The sequence below is a fragment of the Eschscholzia californica genome, unplaced genomic scaffold (assembly GCF_041429995.1).
Source record: "Eschscholzia californica isolate CP2 unplaced genomic scaffold, dmEscCali1.0.p SCAF_4, whole genome shotgun sequence".
Classification (NCBI taxonomy): domain Eukaryota; kingdom Viridiplantae; phylum Streptophyta; class Magnoliopsida; order Ranunculales; family Papaveraceae; genus Eschscholzia; species Eschscholzia californica.
The window spans coordinates 36,236,565-36,254,162 of NW_028238461.1; the positions used below are offsets into that span (position 1 = coordinate 36,236,565).

At 41.0% G+C, this 17,598-nt stretch overlaps 1 long non-coding RNA gene across 2 annotated transcripts; it reads right to left on the reverse strand.

Annotated features, from left to right (window-relative positions):
• Positions 1 to 1,139: 1,139 nt before the first annotated feature.
• On the reverse strand, positions 1,140 to 3,924 carry LOC147544378 (uncharacterized). 2 transcript variants are annotated; one of them, XR_015239645.1, is made up of 4 exons: positions 3,816 to 3,924; positions 3,626 to 3,697; positions 2,504 to 2,570; positions 1,140 to 1,429 (listed from the first exon to the last, which is right to left on the reverse strand). It is a non-coding gene; the product is annotated as an uncharacterized LOC147544378 (long non-coding RNA). The 2 variants fall into 2 exon arrangements; XR_015239646.1 differs by having other exon boundaries at positions 1,140 to 1,422; positions 3,816 to 3,919.
• Positions 3,925 to 17,598: the final 13,674 nt, after the last annotated feature.

The window sequence follows — 17,598 nt, forward strand, 5'->3', positions numbered from 1 at the left end:
AGTAGAGGAGAAACAATTGAAAACTCTTGATCTTCGCATTCGATTGAAAAGGTTCGAGGGGAAACTAGCGATTAAGATAATCATCAAACTAGTTAACTTAGTTATATTTATTAGCTTATGCATGAGATCCTGGGACATACTAGTGTTAGACATTATAGCGGAACTAATGTCTGAGATTCCGTTAGTAACCCTAGGTGACACCATAACCCAACAGTGGCGTCAGGCCTCTTTCACATAGCTATTTTTTGCTAAGTTTCAGACTAATCCATGATTGATTAGATAGATAGTTACATCTAAAATTGCTTTAGGCTTCACTTTGAATGATTTTGAATGTGATTTAAACGTTTTCAAATTCGTTTTCAAAGCTAATGATTGAAAAGATTTCAAAAGATTTGATTTCGATTGATTTCGATATTGGAAAGTGTTTTCAAAAGAATTGAGTTTCTTTGATTTTAGAAATCGTTTGAAATCAAATTTTGGGTTTTTTTAGAAGTTAGTAAAAATTGGGGCAGCAGCTTTGGAAGAAAAAAGAAATTGGAAGTTGCAAGGAGACGCAACTTTAGAAGTTGCTAAAACTTGTCGGGACGCGTCTCGAACTTGGTCCGAGACGATAACACACGTCCATAAGCTCCAAGCGCGGGACGCGTCTAGTTTGCCTCTAGTAATCCGAGTCGAGTCCGAGACGCTTGGAAGGTTCCACCAGACGCATAAGGATTCGTCTGGGTGCTCTAGGCATCTCGGTCTAGGACCGAGATGACCTAAAAGCTTCGTCCAAGGGCCAGACGTATCTAGGATGCGTCTGGGACGACCTAGGGTGTCTCGGACTTGATCCGAGACATCCCATAAGGCTCGGCCTTAGGCTAGCGACTGGGCCTCGGCTAGTGTCTTGGCCTAGGGCCAAGACGCGTCCTAAGCCCGGGCCGCGACTAGGATGCGTTTGGGCTATACCAAAACGCATTTGGTCTCGGGCATATCGTGCTAGACACGACCCACGCTCTCGGCCTTGACTGTGACGCCCCGTGTCCAAAAATAGACACGACCACGCCCCGACAACTCACAGACGAGACAAAAATCCGGCAAAGTCTCCTCTGTAAATCGAACCGGTTGCACCTGTAAAACCTGTCATGCAAACCATACACTTGCATATCCAAGAATAAACTATAAAGCAGAAGCTAACAAACTCAACTCAGTTTCGGGTCGAAACCCGAACCACATAACAAAAATATAAAAGCCTCTTACACAACGATACAACTTATAAACAACTCTAAGTGTTATATATATACATATTAAAGTTTGGTTTCTGCAATAAATACATAACTTTAAAATACTCACTGACACGAGTTATTCTAGTAGAAGACTAACAACTGGTAGAAGACTAATCCGGCTGGAATACAACTCTGCCTCGAGGCTACGACAAAGCACCTGCACACTAACAATTGGTAGGGGGTCAGAATACTCACTGACACGAGTTATTCTGGTAGAAGACTAATCCAAAACCCATCACGTTTTCAAAAGTTCATTTAATAAGTCGTAAACATCATGACAAAACGAGTTATCAAACCAGTTCCCATATATACTATATACAAAACCATTTTCCTTAATCTAGCAAGCAATAGCAGTGATTAGCTGCCCACCCATGGTGCGCTCCCAATAAGAGGAGAGTTCCTCAGGAGAACCTAAAGTGCGTTATATAGTACCAGCCCATTTAGGCACTAGCTAATGCACTACGTCTCCTCGAGAAAGAAACTTACCCCGAGCCGGTAAGCCTCTCTCTCCACTAAGGGGCTCCGCAATCATTGAAGAGTTTACCTCATGATACATATATACCTTAAGTATCTAAATACGTTTTTCTGATCACCGAGTTCGAATAAGAGAGCCGTCCCCCAATTACCATGGAAGGACCTGAACCTCATTCTCTTCGGTACCCTGTCATGCATCTAATGCGATCTTTTAAAATCAGCTTCATTCATCTATCAAAACCAATATTCATATTCGATCCATTATCTTATCAAACACGGAAGTGGAACAACCAAGAGTCATATCGCCACAAAGCAGAGGGATTCCCAATCAATGTCACCTCCCAGGCGAGCGGTCAGGGTGTACGGCCCTGAGCCTCGAGCTGGAGGCACGAGCACCAATGGCCAGCAAGTGAAGCACTCTACTCCCACAGGTCTCATGACTAGTGTCGCCCACCTCACCGGTCTCACACGGATCACACCCGTGTCCACATGTCATCCTACCCTCAATGGCTACATGCCCGTAGGTTGACAAAATCTGCAGTCGGGTACATACAAGAAAATCCCCAGTAGTTCACAATCATCGTAAATCAGTTCGAAAACATTTCTCATATCGCACGAAAACATTTCAAGCATATTTCAGTTCATCACATAAATCGAGTTTCATGCTACCTAAACTCTAGTTATAATGGCGCATATATAACTATATAATCTAGTATATTCGTTATCTATAAAACCATGCTGGATAAAGGATTCAGAATCCCTACCTCAGTCCTTGCATCACCAAAGACCTCCCGCCTACCAAACGACCTTATTCCTCCTCATTCGCATACTCTGGGATAAGGAAGAATAACCAAAAACACCGAATAAAAACATTAGGTTCTTATACTAAGAACCTTCGCACAACAAAGCAATAACGTAAAGAAAACTTAAAACATATACTTAAATTCGCGAACTCTGGAAGACTTCAAGTATAACCAAATCTCGATCGATCTTCTAACTTCATAGCCATGTCCATTTAGGGTCAATCATACACCATTTTAAAGGTACTCATATCCTCAGGATTTGGTTATTAAATATGTACCCCAAAACCCGAGAGAGAGACATCCTCGAAAGTTACCACACATACACAACAACACCATAGATATCCCTAACAGCGCATTACACACTATAACAATCACAACTCTCTTATCGTTGATCGGTTTCAATCCATTCTCAAGTCGCTGGAAAGCTTATATCCTTTATAATGTTTTACTATAAGGTGGTTTATCCTAATTCAAATTAGAACCTCTCTGAAAAATACAAAACATATGCAGCAGTGCATCAGTTTCACTGATCGTACGCTGCATGTTAAAACGCTCATATCTCTCTCATCCGAACTCCGAATTATTCGTACTATACCTTTATGGAATCGTATCGAGACAAGCTACAATAATGGAGAAGACTCAAATAACATTTGAAACAACTATGATTAGATAACCACTAAAAACAGTAAGCACCTTTCATGTTTGGTAAACTGCGCGTTGCTCGGTAAAACAGCCATAACTCCTTCGTCCATTATCGAAAAGACTTGTACCATACCTTTCTGGAAATCTGAGATCCTAAGCTACGACTCTCGTGTTTCGGGAAAGTTCGTCCAAGTAACATATAAAACCCAGAAAGGCTCGGACAGTAGACTAAATTCAGTCCCTCGAGTTGGCAATCGATCGATCGATCGACAAATTATATCAAATAATCTCTCTAAAGTTGGTCATATACTAAAATTAATCAATTCCCAATCATATAAACCCTAAAACAACATGAATCATCAAAATCCTCAAATTTCATAAACCTTAAACCCTAGAATTAAGAATTTTGACATCAAAACATCTAATTCATTGTTTTCTTACCTTGATTGGGATGAATTTGAGTTGTGATGGTCTCTCTTTCATCAATCTTAGCTAAATCCTTCCCTAATTCACCTGTTTCCTCAAGTAAAAGAAAACAACTCCATTAAAACTCTCTTCAACCATATTAGAGAGAGAAAACGAAATTTCTTCCAAGAATTTAACTAAAATCAAGAGATAAGCCATCAATAACCTATAATTTTCAAATATATCAAATTCCCTTTATGAATTTGATCCAAAATTGCCTTTTCTTGATCGAATGATTTGAACCCAAAGTGAAACCCTAACTCACTCGGTCGAACAAGATAAAATAAAATCAGATTTTTGTTTCTTCAATTAAATCTCTCGAATTTACAGTTTGGTCCCTGGTTTTGGCCTGTTCGCAAAAATAGTCTCTAAATTGTCCTCTTTGCTGATTTGGCCCCTCTTTTGACTTGACCCAATTGTCGAATAGTCCCTCAACTAACCTTAAAAACATGGGATGTTACAATCTTCCCCCCTTATAGAAATTTCGTCCTCGAAATTTAGATCGACTCACCTTATCTCAAAGTATCTCTCGAATTAAATCGTTTTCCTTTAACGACTTCTTAACCAGATCATATCACAACTCTTCTTTATCATTTCATACTATAATGGTGAACTTCTGACACCATAGATTGATTCTCTACGAGTTTCTCTTCTCACAATAACTTATGAATATATTCAGATGACATGGTATCTTTCACCATCCTTACATCCTTCACGCATCTGAATCTTCGAACCTCTCTACAACCCTCATGTATGCTTCCTGAAGTTATGGTCACTCCATTGTGGTCACAATACATCTCTAGTGGTTCAATCAGTAGCTTCTTCGTTACTCGATGGCATTTCTCACATTTCCGGTTCGCCTAGGGTAGCTACTCCTGGCAATGCCTTCATATGAGAATCACCTGCTCGAGTGGCTTAGGCTCATAAATACCACTAGTCCATACATATCAAACAAATTGACCACATAAGCATCCTTCCCAAATGAGCCGATATATACGTGTATCTTGTAAAGTTCCTTATCAGTTTGTTGTCGTTGATCGTTGTAAACTTGTATCATGTTCAATGCCAACTAAACTTAACCACTTCATACACTGATATCTTCGATACTACAACAACATCCATGTTGACTTATCTAGAATTTATCTCTAAAACCTCTTGATTGTCCATCCATAATATCTTGCACGACAATGAACGAAATATGTAACCATCTTAAACCTCCAACCGAGTCTTCCGTTCGTGAGTAAAACGAATTAAAAAAAACGAAAATCACAAGAAAAACAAAACAAATCAAATACTATATAGCATCTTTTACTCTTGATAGTTTTTAATCTTGAAGCTTTTAGACACCTAGTCTTGACCATTTTTTATCTTTCCCTAAAGTCTAGAGACAAAAACTTGATGCACCTGAAAAGGTTGCTAACCCAAGCGGAGGTATCAAGTAGTAACCCGGCAAAGTCGGGGTCGATCCAAGGATAGGAAGGCAATTTGGATATCGAAGGTCTTATCCCTCGGTCTAGATATTAAAAGGTAACTTAGACTAAAAGGAGAAAAACAAAGATAAATGGGGGGTTGTGATGAATAAACATTAAGAGATTAAAGCAAGTAAAACTAAAATAAATTAGCAAAGTAAAACAGGCGAGAGAGATTCGAGAGAAGTGTCGGAGGAACAAGAGTCGGGAGGCAACAAGAGTCGGGAGATAAATAAGTGAGAGAGGGGTCGAACCGGGAATCCATAATGATAAATCTACGACTATGTATGATCCAATCTAATGTTCCTAAGTATAATCGATGTTCGACTCCTAAGGTGATGTCCATAAGCACTACGTATATCCGGGGATCATACTTAGTCAAACAAACGTCATAATCGGTAAATCCCGAGTCAACGAAAGTGTTGTCTAGTCGCCTAACTATGTGAAGTGCATGACAAGACACATGAAATTATGACTTAGACTACGATCGATATCGAATACTTCGTTTCTTCTATTAACTATGCGAAGTGCTTGACAAGACACATGAAAATACGATCAAAAAGATAATCGAAATAAATGAACATCAATTTATAATCAAAACATCAAATCACATTAAACATAATCACGAATTCATCACATTTCATCTCATATAATCGACACACTAAAGTTAGCTAAACATGGTGATTAAATAAGAAATGGAAAGAAGATGATGAGAGAATCCCCCCTTTTCGATGTGGTTCGAGGCTAAGATCGTCGGAAAATATGAGTCTTTAAGGTGCAGCCGATCTCCCCTTAGCAAATTCTGGGTTCCCCATAACAACCACCATCATCTTCTCCATTTATCACAAACCTCCATTAAAGCTAAACCCTAGGTTTCTCTCTCTAGCAATTTCTAACCCAACATCAAATCAAACCACATGAGAAGCTAGCCAAGATGATGGGGAACAAAAGCCCTAAGGTTTCCGGTCAAAAAGGTTGTCGGAACACCAAGCAAAATCCGGCCAAAGAAGTGAGGATTCCGGCCAACCCTAGATCCGGCCACATCTTTCTTCCCGAGCCGCACATGAGTAAACCCTAGGCGTCCCGTGCCATCTTGGAAGCATCCCGAGCAGGTTACTCGACCTCCCGTGCTGCTGTCCGGCCGTCCCGTGAAGCTTCCATCCCGTGCAACCAAGCAGCTGCTCTTCAAGTGCACAGCAGCTGGCCGTCCGAGCTGCAGAGCTCCCTTGGACGCTTCCCGCAGCAGCTTCCTTGAAGACCGAGCAGCTCCCGAGCAGCTGCTTGTGCTGCAGCCCGAGCTGCTGCTCGGCCGGCCTAGTGTGCTAGCCGGCCTATGCTTTGGCCGGATCCTCCTTCTTCTCTCTTGTCTTTCTCTTCAAACCCTCTAACTTCAAGCTCTTCTTTTGGTGGTGAAGAACCCTAGCCCCTTGCCTCCTTTTCTCTCTCTAACTTGGTGAAGAAGATGATCCCCAAAATGAAGAAGATGAATAGTGTATTTGTCTCCAACCCTAGACTTAGTCAACCTTGACTTTGACTCAAACTTGGGTCCATTGGGTGCCTCCAAAATCTCTTCCTTCTTTCATCTTCTTTGGGCTTGGGTTTTATTCCTTCATATCTAGGCTCTTGGGTTTTAGACTTAGGCTTTAATCCACACTTAGAAATCAAGGGGGGTGCCTTCATAGAATCTTTGTTTTAAGACCGAACCTCGACTTCTTTCTTTCACAACTTCCCCGTCCGAACTCGGAATGGACTTCCGTTTTCACCGTTGGACTCGTCTTTGACTCCTCTTCTCATTTGGTTTGTTTGAAGTCTTTTTCTCTCGTTTTGGGTACATGAAATGATAGTGATAATTCGCTCCCTTTATTCCGAATTAAGTTCTTTATTCCAAATATGGTACCTAAACAAGAAAAACACATAGAATGTTATTGATAACACTCGAAAAGGACTAATTATTCTATGTTGGGCTCCTTAAATGTGACATTTTCGTGTCACATCAACATCCCCAAACTTAAACCTTGATCGTCCTCGAGCAAACAAAATAAAATAAAAGCCTAACTCACTTTCGGAGGCATCCCGGTTGCATTTAGCGTATGCAACAAGCCTTTAAACCACTAGGTTACCCCTAGAGGACGAGTGTCATCTCGTGAGGGTTTCCATAGATGACACCCACAAACATCGTGGTTTCAAATACACAAGGGTCCAAAATTCAAATCATAGATAAACATGGTTCATATAGTAAAGGGTTTAAGCATGTCAATGCATAATGAATCAAGTAAATGAGCTCTTGTAAAAGCTAAAGATCCCTTCACTAATGATCTTACCCTAAAGTGCTAGTGTCATACCATAATGAGCAACATCTATGTTCCAAAGTCACAACGCCTTGATTCCTAGTTTAGTACATTTCGCCTCGACTTCGGCCTCACAGACATACACTCCAAATATGAAATCACTCAAGAATGGTTCGCTCGTATGTGTGAGTGTGATCACTAACATGGACTCAACACATAAAAAGGGGTGAGGACAACATTTTGGAACGAATGATCTTCGAAAAGGAATTAGCCACTATATAGAGTGGGGAAGCTCACTCGCCCTTCTCACCCATTCTACCCTCTAAAGATGCCTTCTAAAGGTTAGCGGATACTAGAGATGGATGACGATGGAAGATTCTCGAGAATGTCGACTTCTTTATGATAGAACCTCTCAAGCACTTCCACAATTGTTTCTTGCTCGAATACTTATTGATGAACATACACACAAACACACATATATACAATCACATCACTCACACAAAAGAGCTAACATGCTCAAACATAACATGAACCACTATTATTTCATTCTTGCTTTCTTTTTTTTCTTTCTTTTCTTTTCTTTTTCTCTTTTTTTTTCATTCTTTTTTTTTTTCTTTTCTTTTTTCTTTTTCATAACACAAATACAATCAACCAAAACAAAATACAACACACATAACTCTATTCTTGCAATCAAATTTTCATTTCATACTTGCTCTTGACATTCTTCATTCTTTCTTCTCATGTCTTCATTCTCGGGATATAAGATGATGGATGGTGATGGAGTATCCGCCTCCCTCTAGTTGGCATTCTTATCGGGTTTCATGGACTACAAGGGCAAGGTTAATTCACTATCCTAATGTCACTCCTAGTGGCTAAGGAAGTTGAGCACACGAGATCAAATGAGCTCTTTTCATAGTTACGAGGTTGAGTAGCTCTTCATTCTACTCGGAGTTAGCGCGGAAGAGTACACTCGAAGGACAATTTAGGCTTTGAGCTCTCACATGGGTTAAGTCTCCACTAATGACTACTCTAGGTCTCTTAGAGATGTTTCTTCTTCACTAAGATGTTACTCCCATAGTATAACACAAACACTCAAAGACTCGACTTTCATGCAAAGACCATTAGCAATCACAAAACCCATCAACTCGATACATATGCATCAACATCCTTAAAACTATCACTACAATCACATGCAAATCTACTCAAAATGTTCAAAATTTTTCAAATTTTGGCTAATTTGAACCCTTTTGTCTTTGAAACCCATGGTCATGCATAGGTTATGGTCATATCCCGCATCCCCAAACTTAAAACTAACATTGTCCTCAATGTTCTAAGCATACACTCACCAAATGATAAAGAGGCACATCAATTTAAAGAGAAGAGTGGAGAGATATTACCATAACCGAAGGAGATAAAAGATGATACTACCAAGACTCATGTATAAAGAGGTTCCAAGTTGATGCCAAGCTCGCGCCATCCCCAAACTTGGAACAAACCACGCCTTAGAAGTAAAACATATAAGAAATGCTCCTAAAATATCCAAAACATAATGAGAATGAAGCACATAAAAGACATGACCATATAAAGTCTACCACTCACGCGGGTATACACGATTGCATGGAGCTATGCAATTAGCCTTTGATTCTCTTGTTTTCACACAAGAGCACGAGTTATGTCTCGCGGAGGGTTTCCGGAGATGATACCCACAAACATCAAAGGCCACCTTAATCGGCCTAACGATCATAAAGTAACAAACGGAAGATTTTGGGATCAACCCAAAGAAAACTATATACAAATGCTAAAAGTCTCACAAAAATATTAAACCAACGAAGTGTACGTGAGACTAAAAGCGAAAAGAGACCATCCCCAAACTTAGTGGATGCACGGTCCACTAAGTACGCATAAATGCTAGGGGCGACGACTAAAAAGTCGTCAAAAGGGTCGACATATAAGTGAAGTGGGAGGAGGTCAGTCGAAGACAAGAAGTCATCCTCAAGCTTAGTGGATAGAATATCCACTAAGTCCCTAGACATGTCAGGGAAGACGTCCGAAGTGTCCCAGAAGGGGTCAACAGCCGAGTCTGAGATCACGTGGAAGGTCGAACTAGACTCTAAGGGTAAGGCAATAGGCTCGGGGACCAAGTCAAGGTCCATAAGTTCCTTAGGTAAATAATCCAACAAGCTATCCGCTATCTCTTCAACTACTATGTTATCGACATCCTTAAAGGCATCGGGAGCCTCAAAGTTAGGCATAACACCTTCCATTCTACATAACTCATCCAAGTAATCACAAGTGCTAAAAATTGGAAAGTTCAATAACGTGTGATCCCCAAACGTGCTCATAGAGCTATCATCCTGAACATTACAATCTAATGTAGTCTGATCATGGTGAGATGACAATGGTCGAGGGAGTGAGCAACAAGGGTCATCGGTCAATTCCATCTCAAAAGGTCTATCAGGAGCTTCTTCGACATTTAACTTAAGACTAGAGTCAGGTGTATTACCCTCACCATCATTCATAGTCTCCTCTTGAGTTTGGGGTGCGCAAACCCCTTCCTCGTCGATGATAGGCTCCGACTCAATTCTATCAACAATATTGAGAATCCATTCCGTGATCTCTTTGATTTCTCGATTGAATCTAGTTTGGTACTCTAAAATTGCTTGGAGAGTATCTTCTGACATCTCCTCGTAATAAGGCACATGAGTATAACTAGACGAAGACTCTCGCGGAACACGGATCATGGGACAATAGTCGGTCAAATGGTCTAAGCCCGCACAAATAGCACAAACCGGGCTAATGGTCTCCATGGTCCTTTCTTCATTACCTTCATGTAGATACCTAGACTCGACTCTTTGAGTGGAATCATCGAGTCGGGAATTGTCATCACTAAGTGAACCGTTCATATATGCTTGTCGATAGTCACGAAGACTTCGGCGTGGTCGATCAGTACCAATAGAACTACAGTCCTCATCAAATGACAAATTCATACATGAAGATGTGGTCATCCCAAATTCTTGTCGATAGTCTCGAAGACTCTTACGGGGTTGATTACCCTCATGCTCATAATTCCTAAAACCATGTTCATGACGAGTCTGACCGACTCCATACATCCATCGATATTCACCCATAGTCATCCTAGGTCGGTCAGACTCAACTCGCCTATTCCTATCACTAGTCGTAACATTCCTATATAAATTTGAGTAGTCCTGATGACTTGTAGATGGTCGACTAGTGTTGGAAAGGGTTCGCATAAGGTCATTCTCATCAAATGACCAACTTGCCATGATCTCACAATATTCAAGGATACTAACACACAATCGCAAAATGGGAGCTAACACTTAAAGAACTAAACAATCACACATAAGAAAAAAGGATGAGATAGAATGCGATACTATCGAGTGTTCCTCTCGTTTCGTTCGCCTTTCTTCTTAACTTCTCGAATCCTTCCTTTTCCTTCGCTTTTATGTCTCTTTTGGCTCTTTTCTTAAAATTGGTGCCTAAAACAAAGAAATGAAATTAAGAAACTACAAAAACGAATAAAACAAAAATGCCTAAGAAGCAAATAATACTAAACTAATGAACAAAACAAACAAACAATATCCTAACTACTAAACCTATCCCCGACAGCAGCGCCAAAAACTTGATGCACCTGAAAAGGTTGCTAACCCAAGCGGAGGTATCAAGTAGTAACCCGGCAAAGCCGGGGTCGATCCAAGGATAGGAAGGCAATTTGGATATCGAAGGTCTTATCCCTCGGTCTAGATATTAAAAGGTAACTTAGACTAAAAGGAGAAAAACAAAGATAAATGGGGGGTTGTGATGAATAAACACTAAGAGATTAAAGCAAGTAAAACTAAAATAAATTAGCAAAGCAAAACAGGCGAGAGAGATTCGAGAGAAGTGTCGGAGGAACAAGAGTCGGGAGGCAACAAGAGTCGGGAGATAAATAAGTGAGAGAGGTGTCGAACCGGGAATCCATAATGATAAATCTACGACTATGTATGATCCAATCTAACGTTCCTAAGTATAATCGATGTTCGACTCCTAAGGTGATGTCCATAAGCACTACGTATATCCGGGGATCATACTTAGTCAAACAAACGTCATAATCGGTAAATCCCGAGTCAACGAAAGTGTTGTCTAGTCGCCTAACTATGTGAAGTGCATGACAAGACACATGAAATTATGACTTAGACTACGATCGATATCGAATACTTCGTTTCGTCTATTAACTATGCGAAGTGCTTGACAAGACACATGAAAATACGATCAAAACGATAATCGAAATAAATGAACATCAATTTATAATCAAAACATCAAATCACATTAAACATAATCACGAATTCATCACATTTCATCTCATATAATCGACACACTAAAGTTAGCTAAACATGGTGATTAAATAAGAAATGGAAAGAAGATGATGAGAGAATCCCCCCTTTTCGATGTGGTTCGAGGCTAAGATCGTCGGAAAATATGAGTCCTTAAGGTGCAGCCGATCTCCCCTTAGCAAATTCTGGGTTCCCCATAACAACCACCATCATCTTCTCCATTTATCACAAACCTCCATTAAAGCTAAACCCTAGGTTTCTCTCTCTAGCAATTTCTAACCCAACATCAAATCAAACCACATGAGAAGCTAGCCAAGATGATGGGGAACAAAAGCCCTAAGGTTTCCGGTCAAAAAGGTTGTCGGAACACCTAGCAAAATCCGGCCAAAGAAGTGAGGATTCCGGCCAACCCTAGATCCGGCCACATCTCTCTTCCCGAGCCGCACATGAGTAAACCCTAGGCATCCCTTGCCATCTTGGAAGCATCCCGAGCAGGTTACTCGACCTCCCGTGCTGCTGTCCGGCCGTCCCGTGAAGCTTCCATCCCGTGCAACCAAGCAGCTGCTCTTCAAGTGCACAGCAGCTGGCCGTCCGAGTTGCAGAGCTCCCTTGGACGCTTCCCGCAGCAGCTTCCTTGAAGACCGAGCAGCTCCCGAGCAGCTGCTGGTGCTGCAGCCCGAGCTGCTGCTCGGCCGGCCAAAGCTAGGCCGGCCTAGTGTGCTGGCCGGCCTATGCTTTGGCCGGATCCTCCTTCTTCTCTCTTGTCTTTCTCTTCAAACCCTCTAACTTCAAGCTCTTCTTTTGGTGGTGAAGAACCCTAGCCCCTTGCCTCATTTTCTCTCTCTAACTTGGTGAAGAAGATGATCCCCAAAATGAAGAAGATGAATAGTGTATTTGTCTCCAACCCTAGACTTAGTCAACCTTGACTTTGACTCAAACTTGGGTCCATTGGGTGCCTCCAAAATCTCTTCCTTCTTTCATCTTCTTTGGGCTTGGGTTTTATTCCTTCATATCTAGGCTCTTGGGTTTTAGACTTAGGCTTTAATCCACACTTGGAAATCAAGGGGGGTGCCTTCATAGAATCTTTGTTTTAAGACCGAACCTCGACTTCTTTCTTTCACAACTTCCCCGTCCGAACTCGGAATGGACTTCCGTTTTCACCGTTGGACTCGTCTTTGACTCCTCTTCTCATTTGATTTGTTTGAAGTCTTTTTCTCTCGTTTTGGGTACATGAAATGATAGTGATAATTCGCTTCCTTTATTCCGAATTAAGTTATTTATTCCAAATATGGTACCTAAACAAGAAAAACACATAGAATGTTATTGATAACACTCGAAAAGGACTAATTAGTCTATGTTAGGCTCCTTAAATGTGACATTTTCGTGTCACATCAAGCAGTCAATGCTCTACACTATACAAGACTTATCGGACACCAGAACTAACTGCTCTGATATAGGTCACCAGAACTAACTGCTCTGATATAGGTCACCAGAACTAACTGCTCTGATACCAACTGTGACGCCCCGTGTCCCAAAATAGACACGACCACGCCCCGCCAACTCACAGACGAGACAAAAATCCGGCAGAGTCTCCTCTATAAATCGAACCGGTTGCACCTGTAAAACCTGTCATGCAAACCATACACTTGCATATCCAAGAATAAACTATAAAGCGGAAGCTAACAAACTCAACTTAGTTTCGGGTCGAAACCCGAACCACATAACAAAAATATAAAAGCCTCTTACACAACGATACAACTTATAAACAACTCGAAGTGTTATATATATACATATTAGAGTTTGGTTTCTGCAATAAATACATAACTTTAAAATAACGAAAAGCCAATAAACAAAACTAAAGAAAACGACGCAACACCTCTAGCCTCGTCAGACAAGATCACCGGCTGGAATACAACTCCGCCTCGAGGCTACGACAAAGCACCTGCACACTAACAACTGGTAGGGGGTCAGAATACTCACCGACACAAGTTATTCTGGTAGAAGACTAATCCAAAACCCATCACGTTTTCAAAAGTTCATTTAATAAGTCGTAAACATCATGACAAAACGAGTTATCAAACCAGTTCCCATATATACTATATACAAAACCATTTTCCTTAATCTAGCAAGCAATAGCAGTGATTAGCTGCCCACCCATGGTGATCTCCCAATAAGAGGAGAGTTCCTCAGGAGAACCTAGAGTGCGTTAGATAGTACCAGCCCATTTAGGCACTAGCTAATGCACTACGTCTCCTCGAGAAAGAAACTTACCCTTAGCCGGTAAGCCTCTCTCCCACTAAGGGACTCCGCAATCATTGAAGAGTTTACCTCATGATACATATATACCTTAAGTATCTAAATACGTTTTTCTGATCACCGAGTTCGAATAAGAGAGCCGTCCCCCAAGAAGAATCTAAATACGTGTCTGCTTGATTTATTTTCTCGCGCGCACTTACTTATTTATTTGCGCTTTATGTCGTGGATGTTAGTTAGGTTAAATAGTTCACTATAACGCATATCAGACTAAACGTAAAAGTCCCTAAACGTAATTTTGAGAAAAATGCCTACCTAGACTAAGACACCCTTTGAGCCCTTGTTCGTGATGGTGGGTCTGCCTCAGAAGGGTGCCATATCTACCTTGGGACGCGGGTAGACCTATAGCAGAGGCCTACGCGTCTAAATGGTTTTTCTCAACGAGATCAACAAAAGAGTTATGGATACTCGAGGCAAAAGGATAGATTAGGCATTCATTTATGAAATCTATCAACCAAGAGTCATAAGAGTATGATCATTGAAGTAGTTCCCTCACCTAGAACAACAGGGTTAAGGGCAGGGCCCTAGTCCGCTTAACTTCGAAGAACTGGGATCTTGGAATCACATCATTCAATCCGAGACGATTTTATATTGAATAACGTGGGAAAACTGAATTTTTCCGAAAACAATAACGAGTTTAAAACTTCGCCAATCCTTTTTCATGTAGTTTTAAGATGACACGAGATCACAAGTTCAACATTGAATCACACCTAAGGAAGGTGCTGAACAATTCTATCCATGAAGGAATGAATCGAGAGATACTTCAAATATTGGATGACGGGTTTGAAAACGAGCTTGATGTCTCAGACTATTGAATTTCAGAATTGAATGCTATTTCGACTACTGAAGAGGTAGAGCATCAAAAGGATAATCAAAAGAGGGCAGAATCGGAACCAATAACATCTTGGATATCGGCAACCATGGAGGCAACTCTTGAAGAGAGACCTCTTAACATCGAAGGCCACACCATGAGTCGACAACCTGAAGAGTTACTCCGAAGGAAGTTGATGCACCCGAAAAGGTTGCACACCCAAGCGGAGGTATCAAGTAGTAATCCGGCAAAGCCGGGATCAATCCAAGGATAGGAAGATAGTTTGGATAACGAGGGGTCTTATCCCTCGGTCTAGATACTAAAAGCTAACTTAGACTAAAAAGGTGAGAAACAAGGATAAATGGGGGTTTGATCGAATAAGGAACAAGAGAAGGAAACAAATAAAAACTATACTAAATAATATAAGTAAAACGGGTGAGAGAGATTCGAGAGAAGAGTCGAAGGAAACAAGAGTCGGGAGACAAATAAGTGAGAGGTGTCGAAGTCTGAGAATCTATAATGATAAACCTACGATTATGTGTAGTCCGATCTAATGTTTCAAAGTATAATCGATGTTCGACTCCTAATGTAGATGTCTTTAAGTACTACGTATATCCGGAAATCATACTTAGTCAAACAAACGTCTAAATCGGTTTATCCCGAGTCAACGGAAGTGTTGTCTAGTCGCCTAACTATGTGAAGTGCATGACAAGAGACATGAAATTATGACTTAGACTACGATCGATATCGAATACTTCGTTTCGTCTATTAACTATGTGAAGTGCTTGACAAGACACATGAAAATACGATCAAAACGATAATCGAAATAAATGAACATCAATTTATAATCAAAACATCAAATCATATTAAACATAATCACGAATTCATCACATTTCATCTCATATAATCGACACACTAAAGTTAACTAAACATGGTGATTGAATAAGAAATGGAAAGGAAATGATGAGAGAATCCCCCTTTTTCGATGTGGTTCGAGGTTAAGATCGTCGGAAAATATGAGTTTTTAGTTGCAGCTGATCTCTCCTTAGCAATTTTCTGGGTTCCCCATAGAGATCGCCATCATCTTCTCCATTTAAAACACAATCTCCATTAAAGCTAACCCTAGCTTTCTCCCTCTAGAAAATTCTAACCCAAAATGAAATCAAACCACATGGGAAGCAAGGTAAAAGCATGGGGAGTAGAAGCCCCAAGTTTTCCGGCCAAGATTATGGCCAGAACCTTAGAAATAATCCGGCCAAAGTTGAGAACAAATCCGGCCAAATTATGAAGTTCTGGCAAAAAAATGCCTAGATCCGGGCCGAGAGCTGCTGTTCCGTGCACACCCGAGCCGTACCGAGCAGCCATCCGGTCTGTACCGAGCTGGAAACACTCTCGAGCTGCTCCAAAGCAGCTCGAGTTCCTGCCGTTCCCGTGCTCCACCTTCTAGGATGCAACTCGGGCTGCTGTTGTGTGCTGTCCCATGCCTATGCTTCCATTGCTGCCCGAGCTCTTGTAGTGCCGGCCTTGCTTGGCCGGCCAAGCTAAGGCTGGCTACTCCTACCTCCTTCTTCTCTCATTTCCTCTCTTCCACTCAAACCCTAGAAGCTTAGAGCTCAAGAACACCCAAAACCCTAGCCTCTTCTTTTCTCTCTCTTGGTGCTTGGTTGATGAATCATGAAGAAGATGAATAGTAACCTAACTTGATTCAAACCCTAGACTTAGTCAACTTGACTAAGTCTTTAGACTACTTTGACTTGGGCCCAAAAGTGGGTGCTCATAAGATCTCTACACCTTTCTTCTTCTTCGGGTATACTTGAACTTGGGCTTAGATGTTGGGCTTTGAATTAAAGACCAAGGGAGTGCCTTAATCTAGCCTCTATAATTAGAACCAAAGGAGGGTTCCTTCAAGAAAAGACCTTGGCTTCTATCTTTCACAACTTCCTCGTCCGAACTCGGAATTGACTTCCGTCTTCACTTGTAATTTGATTTGTTTGAAGTCTTTTTCTCTCATTTTCGGCACATGAAATGATAGTGACAATTCGTTCCCTTTATTACGATTTACATGTTTAACTCCAAAATAGGTACCTAACATTAAAAACACATAAAATATTATTTATAATACTCGAAACGAACTAACTAGGCTTAGTTAGGCTCTCTAAATGTGACATTTTCGTGTGACATCAGAAGTCGAGATTGGAGAGGTTTGATACCACCAAGAAATTATTGAGTTTGCAGCTCGAGGAAGGAAAACTAGTAGGCCTTCATGTTCGGCAAATGATTGAACTCTTTGCGAAACTAGAAGAGCCAGATTTTTCGATTAGGCTAGAGGCGGCAAACGATATCATCCTTTGTCCACTTCATAAAGGGTTTAATCTGTTCCGCATAAACTACGACATGAATGGGTGGAACAAGCCCTTGGAGGAGCTTGATGCAATGCTTCAGGCAGCTGAGCGATTTATAGCAGTGGTGGAGCCAAAGAATGAGATTCTCGTGGTTCAAGAGAACAAAAGGCAGAAGAAGAAATCAACGTCCAAAGGGAAAGGCAAATCTGCTAAACCTAAAGACAAAGGTTCCCCTTCTGATGCTAGGTGTTTCTACTGTGATGGAAAAGGCCACTGGAAGAGAAATTGCCCTAGGTTCTTGGAGGACAAAAAGAATGGAACAGTAGCTTCCACTTCATGTATTGGCAGTTAATTTATGAAATACTGTAAAATTCCCAATTCGGATGAGATACCTA